The following is a 9,122-nucleotide window of genomic DNA, read 5'->3' as shown; positions in this document are numbered from 1 at the left end:
CCCCATGTGCTTGGTGGAGCTCAGTGAAGGAGCCAGGGGATCCCTGAATGCCAAATGCAGATTTTTGGGAGATGATATGATCCAGGCTGTATGATCTCATGAGCGAAGCCTATGAGATGTGGCGGACAAACTCACTCAAAGGCTTCAGTTCAGTTTTTGTTTTTTTTTTTAATTTTCCTTCTTTTTTTTTTTTTTTAAGGCAGGGTTTTGCTCTGTTGCCCAGGTTGCAGTGGAATGGTATAATCTTGGCTCGCTACAGCCTCGACTCACTGTAGTGATCAAGCGATCACCACTACTACTCACTGTAGGACCAAGCAATCCTCCTGCCTCAGCCTCCCAAGTAGCTGGGACTACAGGCGTGCACCACCACACCCAGCTAATTTTATATTTTTTGTAGAGATGAGGTCTCACTATGTTGCACAAGCTGGTCTTGAACTCCTGAGCTCAAGCAACCCTCCTTTCTTGGCCTCCCAGTGTTAGGATTACAGGCGTGAGCCACCGCGCCCAGTGGCTTCAGTTCATTTCTATGCAAGGCAGAGCTGCTGACATCAGTGCCTCCCTGGATCTGAGGTTCTGCAGAGCTGCTGATTCCATCTCAGTAGGAAATGAGGAACTGGAACAAGACCCAGAACAACCCATAAGATCCTCGGGTGTCTGAAGACCTCTTTAATGTACCTCTCCATTCTCCGCAGTGATACCTAACATAACACTTAAAATGAAAAGAGCCCATTCAGTTCACCAGACATGATCTGAGCCCTTACAGTGTACCAGGCCCACGGGATGCTGGAACTACAGAGGTGACTAAGCCACCTTTCTGGCTCATGGGGAGCTCACCTCTATGGGGGAAGACAGGTATGCCACAGATAGCTTCCCATCATGGAGGAGGTGCTATGCTAGGAATGCAAACATCCAGTGTGGTCCTGAGTCACCATCCTCACAGGGGAGGGTGCTTAGGTCAGGCTGGGAAACTTCCTAAGTGTCAGGGAGTGACTGAGAGCAGGTGACTCCAAAGTGGTCTTAGCAGGTGAGCAGGTGATACCTAGCAAAGAAGGTGTGGGAGGCATTCCTGGCCGTGGGAGCAGCAGTGGCACAGGCATGGGAAGAGCTACTAGTATTTCTATATGACTGGAGAGTAGGTTAAAGTAGGATGCTGGTATTGTGGAAAGGGAGGAGCCAGTCCAAAAGGTCCTTGCAGGCCACACTGAGGAACTTGGGCTTTACCCCAGAGGACCACAGAGAGGTTTTAGGTCAAGTCCAACTGGTATTTTAAAGATACTACTCCTCGGTGCCCGTGTGGTGAGTGGAAAGTTATGGGTAGGAATAGATTAGCTATGTGCATAGAGTGCCTAAAACTCAATATTATTATTATTATTATTATTATTATTATTATTATTATTATTATTAATGTGAGATGCAGTTTTGCTCTTGTTGCCCAGGCTGGAGTGCAATGGCACTATCTCGGCTCACCGCAACCTCTGCCTCCCGGGTTCAAGCGATTCTCCTGCCTCAGCCTCCTGAGTAGCTGGGATTACAGGCGTGTGCCACCACGCCCGGCTGATTTTGTATTTTTACTAGAGGCGAGGTTTCTCCATGTTGGTCAGGCTGGTCTTGAACTCCCGACCTCAGGTGATCCACCTGCCTCGGCCTCCCAAAGGGCTGGGATTACAGGCGTGAGCCACCGCACTGGCCCCAAACACAGTATTATTAACACAATAGTTCTCTGCATACTCTGCTCACCTTCCCCATCCCCTCCCCACCTCATTCAGCTATGAGCCCCTGCACAGGGTAAGTAGAGGAAACAGAAGTTCTTGTCTCGTATGGGCTGAGTCGGGGGCTCAGATAAGTGACAGATATCTGGGAAGATTCCATGTGACATTCAGATTCATGGCTAGCAGCCTCTTAAAACAGGCTGATCCAAGCTAAAAGGGGGCCTAACTGGAAGGATGAGGGGGCCTGTCCCAGGAACCCAGGCTAGAAGTACAGTCAGCTCTGGAGGGCAGGGTGCTACAGGGCTATATCTCTCTTTCTCTCCCAGAATCCACACAGTTTCCGCTCTTGAGACTGGTGTCCTGGTTTCAAAACACATATTCTGGGACCCCACTCAGCTCCTGAATCTAATCCGTAAGGGTGTGGCTCAGGAATCTGTATTATTGATGAGCTTCCCTGGTGATTCTCACACCAGCTCAGGTTTGAGAACACTGAGGCAGAGTTTACAAAGATCCTGCAGAGGGCATGTGAATGGGCCAACAGAGGCCAATTGGCAGTGTGTGGTACACTGGACCAGGCACCCCACCCCACACCCACCCTGAGAGCTGAGGCCAGGGCAGCCAGTCTAAGGACAGGATGGATCTCAACCATGGCCAGGCCACCCTCCTACTGGAACCACCGTTTGCTTTCATGGAGCCACCTTGCTTCAGTATCCTCACAGGATTGCTGCAACTGGTCATTTTGGGTTCACTTCCAAACTGCTTCAAAGATTTTTATTTATGTTTATATATTTATTTTTTTTAAGACAGAGTCTCGCTCTGTCGCCCAGCTGGAGTGCGGTGGTGCAATCTTGGCTCACTGCAACCTCCAACTCCCTGGTTCAAGTAATTCTCCTGCCTCAGCCTCCCAAGTAGCTGGTACTACAGGCATGCACCACCACGCCCAGCTAATTTTTGTATTTTTAGTAGAGACAGGGTTTCACCACGTTGGCCAGGATGGTCTGGATCTCCCGATCTCGTGATCCGCCCACCTCAGCCTCTGAAAGTGCTGGGATTACAGGCGTAAGCCACCGTGCCCGGCCTATATTTTTATTTATTTATTTATTTATTTATTTATCTATTTATTTATTTATTTATTTGAGACAGAGTGTCACTCTGTCCCCCAGGCTGAAGTTCCGTGGCGTGATCTCGGCTGACTGCAACCACCTCCCAGGTTCAAGCCATTCTCCTGCCTCAGCCTCCCGAGTAGCTGGGTCTACAGGTGCCCACTACTATGCCTGGCTAATTTTTGTATTTTTAGTAGAGATGGGGTTTTCACCATGTTTGGCCAGGCTGGTCTCAAACTTCTGACCTCAGGTGATCTCTCTGCCTCGGCCTCCCAAAGCGCTGGGATTATAGGCGTGAGTCACCGCGCCCAGCCATGCTTGGATGATTTTTTCAAGGGTGGAATTCTGGCTTCTTTTCCCCCATCTCACAAAAGATCCTTAATCAGGCAACCCCAATGGGAAGTGTTAAGGAATGAGCCAGGCTGACCTGAAGTAGCTTCAGTTTCTGTTCCTTGGAAGCTCAGAATGACTGCGGCTGGAGCAGTGTGGCTCCCTTCCCTTCATTCTTCAGCAGAGACAGAGGAGGAGGGGTGAGATAAGAGGTGGGAGTGAGAAAGGAGAGAGGGAGGGGGAGATGAAGAGGGATGGAGAGGGAGAGAGTGGATGAGCAGGGCACAGGGAGAGGAAGCAGAAAGGAGAGGCAAGACAGGGAGATACAGAGTACAGAGGAGGAGACAGGTGGGGGCTGGGGTGGGGCAGGGAGAGCCTGTGAGGTCACCCAGGCCACCCTGCTCTCGCTGGTCTGTTGTAACCCAGTCCATGGCTTCCTGCCACTGCAGTGGGCCCGGGGCTGGCTTAGTGCTGGAATGCAAGTGGCTGTGGCTTGGAGCCTCCCCTCTGGCTGAGGGAAAAAAATTGCTGACAAATCTGCCTGGAATATCTGAGTTTTTCCAACGCGGAAAGAAAACACACACACACACACACACACACACACACACACACACACACATGCCAGTCTTATCATAAGCCTGGCAGAGCAGCTCAGGATGGAAAAATTTCATAATTGAGATGGATGGAGGAGGTGCCACTAAAACTGGTGGAAAACAAGCCCCACCTGCCCCCACTCTACGTGATGACACCTTTCCAGGAGCCCTCAGATCCCTCCCTGCTTTTGTCCCCCCTTGATCTGCCCTTCTTGTCCCCAAGTACTGTCAAGGACCTAGGAGATCCCCTTGGGAGCACTGGAGTTTGGTGACTTACAGAAAGCCCGTTCCACCAAGAGTCGAGATGGTGCCCCACCAGCCCTCAACCCTGGCCAGCTACAAACATCTGGAGGCAGGAAATTCACCCAGTGACCGGAATCTTGGACGAGGTACATGAGTCTTAAATGGAGCTCCCAATACTACTCCAACTTCTACCCAGCCCCAGCAGGTCCTTGGGGACCCTCCATGCTCCCCAAACCAAACGATTCCTCCATCTCTCCATCTCTGGGTGCAGGAGGCGTGGCTTGAAGAGACGTTAAGAAAAAAAATCCTGGAATAGGTACAGGTTAATGGGCATCTCCAGTTAGCCCTGCACAGTGGGATCAGAAAGACCACTAAGACCCAAGCAAGGGAGGCAAACGTACAAACTGAGCTGCAACTCATGTTAGGATAATCTGAACTTCAAAGGCACAATGGGCTTCTTGTAAGATCCCAGGGAAGGAGCCATGAGTGAGGTCTGGGTGACTGTGAAGGCTCTGGAGGACCTGGCGTTTGGACTAGACCTTGGGAGTGGAGCAGGGTTTCCACAGGGAGAGGAAACTGGGGAAAGATTTTGCTGATCCTTCAAGCTGCACCTACAAAGTGAGATCAGAGATTCTGAGCCCTGCCCTTTCTACCACACCAGCTGGGCAGGACAAAGGCAAATTCATGGATCTGAGTGGATATGAGTCGAGACTGTGATACCTGTTTGGGCCAGTCACATGACTTCTCTGAGCCTGGATTTTCTCACCTGTAAAACAGGAATGCCAGCCATTTCACAGAGTTGCCATGAAGATGAACTCATTCAAGCCAAAAGTGCCTGCCGCATAATACATGCTCAATGTATGTTTCTTGAGCAGATACGTGTAACATATGGCACTTTACAAGGGATTTCTTTCACAAACACATTTTGATCCTCCAACAACATTTTGTCATGGTCCCTGCTCTCAGTCTAGTAATGTAAAATATTACTGACCCCCATCACACATTGCAAGCAGCACTCACTTCTTTGGAAAGCTGAGCTCTGTATGCAACATGCTGCCCAAGAAGGAAAGGAAGCAGCACTGGAGACCTGTGTTTCGTAGCTAACCAAGATAAGGGCATTTTTTTCCAAATGTCTGTGGAGGGGGTCACACCATTTTAACTATTTACTGCTGTAACCCCATTTTTAAAGTGTAGAATGTGAGCCATCTGAATCAAAGTCTCTTGCAAAATCCAGGCCAAAATCCAGACATACTGAATCAGAGGGTCAGGTCCCAGAATAGGCATTTTGAACAAACTGAGGTTCATAAAGCTTGAAAAGTTTTTGGGGCTGTTGTGCCTGTTGTTCTCTTAGTCTGGGACACACTTGCCCAGATTGACAAAGGGCTTGCTTCATTCAGATCTGCTTAAATGTCTGCTCCTCAGAAAGGTCTTTCCTGACTACTCAATCTGATAGAGTAGCCTCTATCACCTTCATCCCCTTAATGTGCTTGATTTTTCATCAAAGTGCTTACAACCTGACATCATATTACTCTTGTGTCTGTTTATTGTCTGGCTCTTTCACTAAATGCAAGCTTCATGAACATATCCATTTCACTGTTGTACCTTTAGTGCCTAGAACAGTGCTTGATACATAGTGGATATCAGAGAATTACTCATTAAATGAATGAATAACTGCTCTATGCCCTTGAAGATTGCACCGGCCATTAGCGCTGATTGCCAAATACTTCCAGCTCTTTCCCCTTCTGAGCACAAGGTAGAATTGTACATCTGCTCCTGTTTGTAGAGTGGGGTCATATGACTAGTTCTGGCCAATAAGCTGTGAGCAAAAGTGACTGGAGCTTTTAAATGCTGATGTGGGATCCTCCAGGCTCTCTCAATTTCCCTTTGGCACAGTGAGTGGCAATATTAGACATGGTGAGTCTGATGAGAAGAGAGCCCCTGCCAACCTGCAAAAGGCATGTAATGTGAGCGAGAAAGGAGTCTGTTATTTCAGGGCACTCGGCTGTGGAGCTTATTACTACAGCATAACCTAACTTGTCCTGACTCTTACAGTGATTCCATGTAGACAGTTGTGCAACTGTCAGAATCCCTGGGAGTTCCCTGAAAGCTTCGGGGATTTCAGGCGACTTCAGATGCCTCAAAGTCAAACAAAACCAAAAACGTCCCCTTCAGGAAGTCAGGCCATGTTCTGTCCTTCCGTTTTCCTTCTTACTAGGGAACTTGGGGAGGGAGGCTGGGCGGCAGCAGTTAAACAACTCACCCAATGGGAAAACCAGCACGCTCTGGGACCACCTCTGAAGTGATCTCACACCCTGACCACACACTCTAAACTCACTGTCATAATCCTTCCCCTTGGTCAAAAATAAAAGCAGCACACCCACTCTGCTGGGAGTGAGTCACAAACAGAAAAAAGTCGATGGGTCTGAGCCAAGAGGATCTACTAACGAGGGGAAAGATCTCCCAGTGGAGGTGTTTCAGCAGATGCTGCGGTCTTACCCTTGTAGCCTGGATGACCAGACAGATCCAAAAAAATGTTAAAGTCCATGCATCTGACACTACCCCAGCAACGTCCCAACCTTATAATGAGACTAGAGTTTCTTTAGCACTTCTTCCCTGGGGAAGAAGGAACACTCTGCTGTTCATGTGGGGTGCGTGCGTGTGTGTGTGTGTGTGTGTGTGTGTGTGTGCATGGGAGCAAGAAAGAAGTCTGTGTGTGTTGTGGGTTGGTGGGGAAATGCTATTTCAAGGAAGAAGGGGACCGGGCTGGGAAAACTGGCATCAGAGGAGACATGCCCCAGCCAGGGAGCCTCACGTTGAGGTTAAGGAGGGCAACTGCCCGCCCCAACTCTAATTTCTTGGCTCAAGCAGATGAACTTTAAGATAAACTTTATGATAAATTTTTGATTGGTTACATGGAGTCATATGATTAATATCTCCATTTTCATCTCTGTTCCCACCCCAGAAGCCAAATGTAGGGCTCTGGCCCTGCACGATCTCCTCCCACATTCATGCTAAGAGCAGCCACTGCCACTCCACCAAATCAGAGCTGCAGGAGGAAAACAAAAACTAGAGCATTTTTCTGTACAGCCCAGACAACTGGGGAAGAGTTTTATGCCTGATGGTTTCAGATAGTCCTCAGTTTCCCGTGGCCAGAGATGACGCTCCTCCTCTTGAGTCTCTCTATCCAGGAAATCTGGGCTGGGCTGCCCAAACCATGCTTTGAGGCTGCAGGGAAGGACAGAGATGGAGACTGTTAGCAATTATTTCACAAATGGCTTTTCAAAGCCGATCTTCCAGGGATGCACTTGTTGTCGGATCCCTGCTGCTTCTTGCCCCGCCAGGCTGTCACTCAGAGCTCAAGCTGGTTCCATGCCCAGGACCTCACCCACCCACTGCACTCCAGGAAGGGGATGAGTCTCAAGTGTGTGGAGATGGGTAACAGAGTGTGGACACAGCAAATATTTATATGGAATACAGATTTCTGCAACAACCCCAAGAGAACTGCTTGCAGAAAAAGTGGGAGATTAAAATAAGAGACCACAAGGGCAAATTGTATTTTCCCTTTTACACCTTCAGCAGAAAGTATTCTGGAATAGCCCTCATTGGGCTTTTATCTGTCAGGTCCACTGAAGTACACTTGTCCTGGGGAGAAGGAACAGAGAAGCCCATTCTCAGAATCACCACCTCAGACCTAGAGCAATGGTTTTCCAAGTTGGGTCCCTGGATCAACAGCATCAACACCTGGGAACTTGCTAAAAATGAGCCATCTCAAACCCCAGCCCTAGACCTATAGATTCGGAAAAATTTGGGGATGAAGCCCAATAATCTTAACAAGCCCTCCAGATGACTGTGATGCACACCAAGGTTTGAAAACCACTGATGTAGCAAAAGCAAGGTTAGGAGAGCGAAGAGGAACGGTAGAGGAGGGGTGGGGCAGAGGCGGTGGCCTGTGGCTTACACCCCTCATCGGAGCTCCTGTTTGGTAGCACTGTGGGGTTGACTGTCCCATGGGTCATTCCTCAGAAACCACCTCATAGGGTGAGCTCCTGCCTCTGGTGAGCCCCCAGAGCCCCAGGAACCTCTCCTCTGCTACAGATTTGGGAGGCGGAGGACTATGATTACCGTGAGGGAGAAGCCATGGAGCAAAGCTGGCTGGGAATTCCCTGGCCACTGAACTCTGGAAATCTTAGGAATCACCTAGAAATTACCTCCAAGGGAAAAACAAAAAGCAAAAGTGAAGATTCCCCTACGAAGCACTAGGGGGAGACCCATCTCTGGCCTGGGAAGAGAAAGGAGAGACCAGGTCCAGAAGAATTTAGACTATTCTTCTAAAAAATGACCACCGCTAGACGGACCAAACCGAACCTACATTTTAAGAGGAAAGCTGTGATCACTGAGTCATAATGACGGAGCTGGAGAGTGCCACGTTAACACCCACCTGTCTCCCCACCTCCAGCCCAATGTACAGTTAACAATACTGGGGCTAGAGAGGGCCCGGGCCCAGGCCCAGGTTCAGAGATCCAGGAGTCCTCCTTATCCATGAGATGGGCCTGTTTCCATGGGCAAAGGTTCCTGTCAGGAACAACTACATAATTTGTGGGAACCGGTGCAAAAAGAAAACGCCCGGCCCTTTCTTCAAAAAGTAAGACTTTCGAGATGGTGACCGCAGAGCGTTAAACCAGACAAGGGTCCATGAAGGCTTGAAGCAAGCCTTCCCGGGGGAGAGTGCCGAGAGAAAGGAGATCTCTCTTTGGGTTCCATGAGTGAACCATCCATACCAGGTTCCACTTAGGGCATTTAGGAGAACTGGTATCTCCACAGTAATTACTAGAGCAGCTCTGGGGAACGGAGGGTTGGCTAAGGAAGAAAAGCTCCCCCAACCCTTGGGGCGAGGGAGCGTTCTCTCAATGGAGCCCCCCAACTCCCCACCACCCCCCACTAGTTTTCCAGGAAAGAGGAATACCCTACCCGGCAGGGCTGCGAAGGAAGGGGAAATCCAACCAGAGCGAAAGTCGCACGCGGACAGCTCTGCCAGCCCTTGGAGGCATCCGGCGGTCACCCACGGGACAAGGCGGGGCTGCGGGAGCGCGTGCGGGGCATTCCCAACCCGCGTCGAGCTCCGCTCTAGAGGGGGCGGCGGGCGG

Source organism: Gorilla gorilla, chromosome 1 (assembly GCF_029281585.2).
Source record: "Gorilla gorilla gorilla isolate KB3781 chromosome 1, NHGRI_mGorGor1-v2.1_pri, whole genome shotgun sequence".
In the NCBI taxonomy this organism is placed as follows: domain Eukaryota; kingdom Metazoa; phylum Chordata; class Mammalia; order Primates; family Hominidae; genus Gorilla; species Gorilla gorilla.
The sequence above is the reverse complement of the archived record's forward strand: the minus strand, read 5'-3'. Positions refer to the sequence as shown.